We start from the raw sequence: 8,063 nt of genomic DNA, 5'->3' as shown, positions 1-8,063 counted from the left end.
GCGGAAGTGACCACCTCCGGACCGGCGCCGGGCGCGGCTGAGGGAGGAAGCGGGGGCGGGGCGTCATCCTAAAATCCTCAGCGTTTCTCCTCTCTGCGCATGCGTAGCGTGACCCCTCCCCCTTTCTATACTGGGCCAGCTAAATAAAGCTTTGGCTTGCTGCTGGCTAGGCAGGAGGTGGTCATTGCTTTCTAAGGCTCACACACTTTCCATTTCTGCAGGGACATAACCTCGCTGTCTGAAAGGGCTAGTAGTTTCTCTCTGTTTCCCTTTACTTGACATTGTGTTAATTATATTCCAGACTGAACGCAAAGGGGATGAAAAATTGTCGATGTCTTATGCAGGGTAGCCAGGGCCTAGAAGAACCTACTTTGATAGAATTTTCCGACCTGAAGAGATTTTCTCTCCAGTGGTGCTTCTGAAATTAATAAGTACCCCCTCCTCCTCCCCAGATTCTTCTCTTGTGTCCCGGGTTGGCCTTGAATTCCTCCCAGTGTATCTGAAATAACCTTGAAAACGAATCCTGCCCCTGTCTGTAGAGTGCTAAGATTATCAACTTGACTGTTACCACATTGTGGCAGACTGAGACAACCTAGGGCTTCCTGGCTGCTCTATTATCGGAACTCTCTGTTCCCGCGCCCTTTAAAATAGCGGTTCTCCACTAGTGGGTCGCAACCCCCTGGGAATGTGACAAAGGACCGTTTCTCACGGGAGTTGCCTAAGATCATAGGAAATATCAGATATTTACATTACGTTTCATGATTGTAGCAAAATTAAGGTTGAATTAGCAACTAAAGTTTTGTGGTTGGGGGGTCTCCACAACATGAGGAACTGTATGAAACGCTCTCAGCATTAGGAAGGTTTAAAACAATTGCTTTAAAACATGATTTCCCCAATTATTTGTGGGTCCTATCTTGATGACATAGAAAAATAAAAATAAAAATGAAGTCAATAAATGTAAAATATTTTATTATCACAATCAACAGGCCTAAAATTGGCTGTCGTAAAAAGCAACCTCAAAAGAATTCTCGACCTTTGTACTTTTTTTTGTGGGGGGCCATTAACGTTTTTTTGAAGGGCTCAGTCTATGAGCTGTACTTTTAAGAAGCTTCAAGGGACTATTATTTTGGAGGACATAGTCATCCCTCTTAGAAGTTCAACATGCACAACCTGTCCAGAGGTCTAGTAGTTAATTATTTGGGCAAATCTATCACTCCTAAAAGGAATGGTGAAGTAAAAAATATTTTAAATTGACTCACAGCACTTTAGAGATGCAGTTTAGATTTGTTTTCTGTTGGCAGTTAAGCGCTCTATGATGTACCTATAAAATAGGGAAAAATAAGGCCCGCCTCACAGGGCTTTTGAGACAGAACAGTACATATTTAGGAGATGGGCGCTTGGAATGTTGTTTTCATGCATGTTAGGCATTATTATTATCTCCAGCATTTTTCTTCATTGCTGGGGGCAGGGGGAGATGAGAAACTGACCCACAAAATTTTAGTTAAACCACTTAGCCACCAGAAGCATTTCTCCTCAGTTACAGATTTTTCAGAGTTCCAACTTGTATTTCAGTTCTGCAATGTGCAGAGTTCCCCACACGGTGGCAGAAAATCATTTGCAATCATGCCAAAGAGTGAGGTTTTTGTGGTTTTTTATTTTCTTCGTTTTAGTAACTCAACATGAATAAACTTGATTCCATGTTTGGTTCAGAGGAAACTACTCCGCTACATTTCCCTTTCATGAATAGTCATACTTATTGTTGAAACATTAGAAACTATGGATAAGTGAAAAAGAAAATCATGAATGATAGCTTTTAGATTTGAATATACTTATATTAACTGCGTGACTTTCTAAAAATTAGTCAATGTAGTTTAATTAGTTAATTAATTTTATAAGTTTTCTTGTTTAAAAACTTTAAATTTATTTTTAGGACCTTATGCAAGTACTCTACCACTGAGCTACCCTTCCTCTTTTGTTTTTGAAATATATTGGGAATTCCTTTTCATACTTGTAACTAAATTTCATCATATTCATTCATTTGTTCGTTCATTCATTTCACAGATACAAAGACAAGGTCTAGTGTATCTCAGGCTAGTCTCCAGCTTGTAGTGTAGCTGAGCTTGGCTTTGAACTCCTGACCTTCCTGTCATTACTGCCCAAGAATAGGTATTAAACCCTGTGTTTAATTTTTAACATTGTATTTATTACCAATCTTTTATTTACCATTCAAGTAGTTCCATATTTCATATTTTAAAACATTTCAAAAATGTTCAAACAATCAGAGAAATGGATTGCTAACTTATTTTTAAATAATACACTAGATACATTTTCAGATAATACATTTGATATATTTTTCTTTAACTTACATCTAATACCTTTGAGCCAATGTATGTGTTAAATACTATTTCAATCCTGTGTTTACAAACTTTGGAGGCAATATTTAATAATTTTTAAAAGATTATTTTATGCGTATGACTGTCTGCATGTATGTTTGTGTACTGTGTGTTGGCCTGGTTCCTGCAGAGGCCAGAAGAGGGTATCAGATAGCCTGGAGCAGGAGTTTTAGATGGTTGTGGGCTGCCATGTGGATGCTGGGAACAGACTCCAGATCATCTGCATGAAAGCAAATTCTCTTAACTGCTGGGCCATCTCTCCAGCCCTGGTATGTTGGTATATACCTTTCCTGTCTAGTTCTGCTCTCTGCCTGACCTTCTCTTTCAGGGAAGCCTGCGTGAGTTATACTCCCCAGTCTACGGCACTCGGCTCCTCAGATTTTTCTGTTCAGCTTTGTGATTTTCTGTTCCCACCATTAGTCCTTCTCCCCTTGGGACATGTTATGAATCTGTTCTAAAAGGACACATTGTACTCCTTGAAATTGCTTTTGTGAGTGATGAAAAGGGCTGGAAAGATGGCTCAGTGCATAAGTGTGCATATTGCTTTTGTTCCCAGCAGTCAAGTCAAGGGCTCACAGCCAACTGTAACTGTTCCACGTCTACGCCATTCTCCTCTAGCCTCCCTGTGTACCTGCACATACCTACCATATGCTCATATACACAGATGCACACACACACACAATTAAATATAAGTAGTCTTTCCATACTGCCATCTTGGTGTGCCTGAAAATTCTGACTGATGCTCTCAGATATCAGTGATGCTGTAAAGAGAGGCAAACACTAGGACATTCTCCAAAGTCATTGATTGCCAGGTCCCCAACTTCATTAATGAAGCATTATTACATTAGCAAATTTGAGGCTAAGAAAATCACTGTGAACTTCACAGGCAGGATAAACAAGTGTAGAGGGATCAGCCTCGGATCTGAAGTGCAGGTCAGATGGCAGAATAATCTGGTCCCATCCCATAGGTTTGGTTTTATTGTCCTGACTACGTTAGCTGGCTTCATGGGCCATGAAGAAGCAAAATGAAGGAAAAACCATGAAGTATTTTTCTGAGGTTCTAAAATAAAGTGCTACAAGAGAATATAGTCACACAGCTTTCCCAGTGGCATATGGCAAAATCAGGGTTATCCGTTAGAAGAAGAAAGTTTCTCACAGAGACAGTTGTCTACAAAGTAGCTCTGGGAATTCCTTCTGGTTGGGTGAAGTTTCTTGGGCCAAGGGTAATGAGTGCACATATTAGTGTGTCTGTGTGTGCGTTCATGTCTTTGTGTGTGCATGTGTGTGAATGTGTTTGTGTATCTGTCATCTGTGTCTCTGAGTATATGTCTCTATGTATGCATGTATGTGTCCATGTCTGTATGCATGTATGTATGAGTGTGACTACGTGTGTGTGTGTGTGTGTGTGTGTGTGTGTGTGTGTGTGTGTGTATGCGTGCTCACTTACCCTAAGGTGCCCTTTCTTAGTCTCTACCTTATTTCTTTCCAAATTTGTTTGTGTGCCTGGGTGTTTTGCGTGCACCATGTGTGTGCTTTCTAAGAGAGTGTTTGATCTCCTGGAACTGAAGTTTAAGATGATTGTGAGCCTTCATGTGAGGCAAGCCCAGGTCCTCTTATGAGCAACAAGCACTCTTAACCAGTGAACCATCACTCCAATCTCAATTACTTGTTTCTGAGAAGAGGCCTCTCATTGGGACGTGGAACTCATGAACTGGGCTGGTCTAGTTGTCCAGTGAAAGCCAAGGATTCTCTCATCTCTGCCTTCCCATCACTGGGATTATAAGTGTGTGCCACCATGCCCAGCTGTTTACATTGGTGCTAGAGATTGAAGGCTGGTCCTTGTGGCTTGAACACCAGGCACTTTACCAATAGAGGTGCCATCTCTCAGAAGTGAATGCTGCTTTTTTCTGATCCTCACATAGGCACTTTTTCTTTTTGAAAAATGTCAAAAGTCACTCCCTCATTACCCTCCAATATTTTAGAAGTGAGTGCAACCCCTTTATTTATAATAGAAGGAATGTCTTATACTGCCAACAAGGCTCCCCTGGAGGACTTCTCACATGAATCAATGTCTAGAGTCACTCACAGATGCTATTTAGAGTCACTCCTAGATCTGCTCTTCAAAACTGGGCCCAGAAAAGATAAGTCACAATGAAGAATTATATATTTGAAGTAATGTTAGAATAATTACCATTTCATAAAGCATAAGATGTATTTAATAAAAGAACCATATACATTCAAAATATACTATTAGTTGCCTTACACATTTGGAAAAAACCCACAAAATACCTTCTTTTACATAGATTGAGGATACTTTTGCTGGTAAAGCTAAGGATAAAAGTAGATATAATTATATATCCATTTAATTATTCATAAAGTCAGTCTGAAATGCATATATATGTATATATATTCATACATATTCACTTTGGATTTATAAAATCCAAAAATGAAACCCAGCAGCAGTTTTTCTTGAGCCTGGTGAATGTTTCCTTTCTATTATGAACTTGTCAAAGAAATTGTTCCGGAGGGAATTTGTGTTCTCCTATTTCAGAAAGTCAGATTGGACTATACATATCAGCATGCGTGCCGTTCTCTATCCCAGAGAGTACTGGAGAGAACCAGCAATGAGGTTTTACAGAGACATCCACATGTTTAGAGCTGGATTGTAGCTGTTCCTAGGGAGTACTAGGCTGTTAAAGTATTTTAGTACACTGGGTTATAAGAATTTGACTCACTCAGGAATAGGTAGGTTGTGGTTTGAGGTTATTCAAGTGTGAGAGGTTAAGTTTGAACATGGCTATGTTTGCTGAGTATGGGAGAGATGGGTCATCATTCAATGAGGAAAGATTAACACAGGTTATATTTACTTATGACAACTAATAATGGGGCTAATCAGTTCATGTTCACATCTTTGTAAGAGGTTTCTGTGAGTCTAAAAGAATGGGGCTAGGAAGATGGGGCAGTAGGTAAAGTGCTTGCTGTGCTAAGGTGTGGTGGCATATGCCTGTAACCTTAGAGCTGGGGACAGACACGGGCAGATCCTGGGGGCCGACTAGCTCCACAGATGTAAGCCTCAGCATCAACGAGAGACCATGCCTCACAAAATAAGGCGAAGAGCAATTTAAGAAAACATCCCAACATCTCCTCTGACCTCCATGTGAGCACACATGGGTGGCAACATAGAGGTCGGTGCATATGCTGGTACAAACATACACACACACACACACACACACACACACACACACACGCGCGCATGGTGGGGGATATAATGAAGAAGGGACTGATGCAGTTTTAAAACTCTATTTTATAATATAAAATCCTAAGATAACACAGTGGTGCAGAACATTAGTCCCAGCATTCAGGAAGCAGAAGCAGGCAGCTCTCTGTGGTCAGCCTCGCCCACACAGCAAGTTCTAGGACAGCCACGGCTACACAGATAGATGTCACCTCAAAACAAGCAAAAAAGCAAGCAAATCCCAAGGTTTGGTAAAATAAAACACCTTGTTATCATAGCCACTGTGTGGGCAGAGATCCATTTAATTGGAGCTCATTTACACAGATCCCTCAGGTCACAACAGTACCCAAGACCTCTCATCCCAAACAGGAATCACTGCAAACACTAGAGAAAAAAAAAATCACTCCACCTAATACGGACGCGGACATGGTGTCACCACAGCCAGTTCTTGACTGAAATTAGGATTAGCCTGAAGGAGACAGATTCAACTCTTCTTAAAGGTATGAGTGTCAGTAAGTAAACTAAAGGGAAAAAGAACTGGAAACACAGTGGAGTTTGACTGCTACTGGTACAGTAATGATTTTAGCCTAGGTAGCGCTTTCTCGACTCCAGGCTTGTAAGCGGAAGAACTGATGAACTGAAGTTGACTGTTTCAGGATTGCTTATGAAATCCTCGACCCAAACCTGCAATACTCTTATTCACCAGAAGGTTTATCTTCTTTAGAATGTGATCTGCCTCTGCTTTGGGAAAACAAAGCACATTGGAAGATACATAAGCAACTGCGGCATTGATTGGAGCTTTTATTATATTTCACCAAAAAAAAAAAAAAAAAAAAAAAAAAAAAAAAAGAAGAAGAAAGGAAGGAAGAAAGAAAGAAAGAGAGAGACAGAGAGAGAGAGAGAGAGAGAGAGAGAGAGAGAGAGAGAGAGAGAGAGAGAGAGAAAGAAAGAAAGAAAGAAAGAAAGAAAGAAAGAAAGAAAGAAAAAACTCATTAACATGCTTGGTGAATTGAAGGGTAGGCATCAGATAATTCATGGGGCAGTGGGCAAAAGGCCTCTAAGTGTACGCCAAAAGATACTTTTTATCCCATATTTGTTACCACCGACAAAGAGACTGAAGGAAGAGGAAGTTTGTTTATTCTGCCTTACACTTGGGGGGGGGGGATCAGAAAGCCGAGAGAGGACATCTTCAAATATATTCAGAAAGCAGACAGAGCTAACTGCACCTGGGGCTTGGTGTAAGCCCTCCAAGCCCACCACCACATGCACCACATAAGAGATCCCTGGATAGCACCGCTAACCAGGGACCAAGTGCTCACAGATGTGTGCCAATGGGAGCCATTCTCATCCAAGCCACCACACATCCTGAGAGTGATGCGCTCAGTGGGGAATCTAAGGTATCCTTTGTGTTGTAAAGAACAGGAGCCAGGGCTGTGACTTCAGTCAGGGAGGAGGACTGTGAACACAAGGGCTACCTGAGCTACATGGTGAGTTCCAGGCCAGCAGGTTTTATAGTGAGACTCTCAAAGAAAAACAAAACAAAACAAAAAAAAAAAAAAAAAAAAAAAAAAACAAACAAACAAGGAAATGGGATCTTACTAACGGTTTTCTCCACGTGTATGTGTGTATGTGTGAGTGTGGAGGCAGACGACAGCTTTGGGTGCTATTTCTCAGGAGCAGCCTACATCTTCATGGTCATTGTTGGCTTGCTAGGTTGGATGGCAGACAAGCCCTAAGATCTCCTTGTCTCTCCTTCTCAGTGCCAGGATGAAGAGTGTTGTCATACCCAGACTCAAACAAGCGAACAACCCCCCCCCCCAAACAACCACAACCAAAAATATGGGTTCTGGAGGTTTGAACAGATCCTCGGGCTTTCAACATAAACTCAAAGTTGAAGTATCTCTCCAGTCTCCTAACAACTCCTTTAAAATAACTTTTGTTACAACAGGAGGAAAGATGAGAATTGTCACATTCTTCATTTGTATAGTTTTCTTACAATGAAGATAAATACTTTTCTTTTAATACAATTTCTAAAGTACCATATTATGCTTGTTTGGAAAAAGGAAGAAAGATTTTCTGTTTCAGATAGACAGAGACAAAATGTTCATACTCACTAATGGAATGGGAAGAGCTGAAGTGACAGGCTTCCTTTGAAAATTTAAAACATCCTTGGTTTCTGAAATTCTAGGCTTGGCCTTTAGGAGGGCACTCATGCATCTGTCTATGGGACTATATGTAAACTTTGTGTTTGTTTGCAGCTTGTGTTTAGTTTGGGCTACGAGAGAGTATGGGGGAAGGGTTAAACCAGTAAGATGACTAATACCTGAAACTACTTTGTTAGTCTTTCCTTAATTAGTTTATGACATTGATCTATATTAAAATACATTCTATTTTATAGAAGGGTTTTTGTGCATAATCTCATGCTGAAGTGAAAG

The sequence above is a fragment of the Micromys minutus genome (genome assembly GCF_963924665.1).
Source record: "Micromys minutus genome assembly, chromosome: 21".
Taxonomy (NCBI): domain Eukaryota; kingdom Metazoa; phylum Chordata; class Mammalia; order Rodentia; family Muridae; genus Micromys; species Micromys minutus.
The sequence above is the reverse complement of the archived record's forward strand: the minus strand, read 5'-3'. Positions refer to the sequence as shown.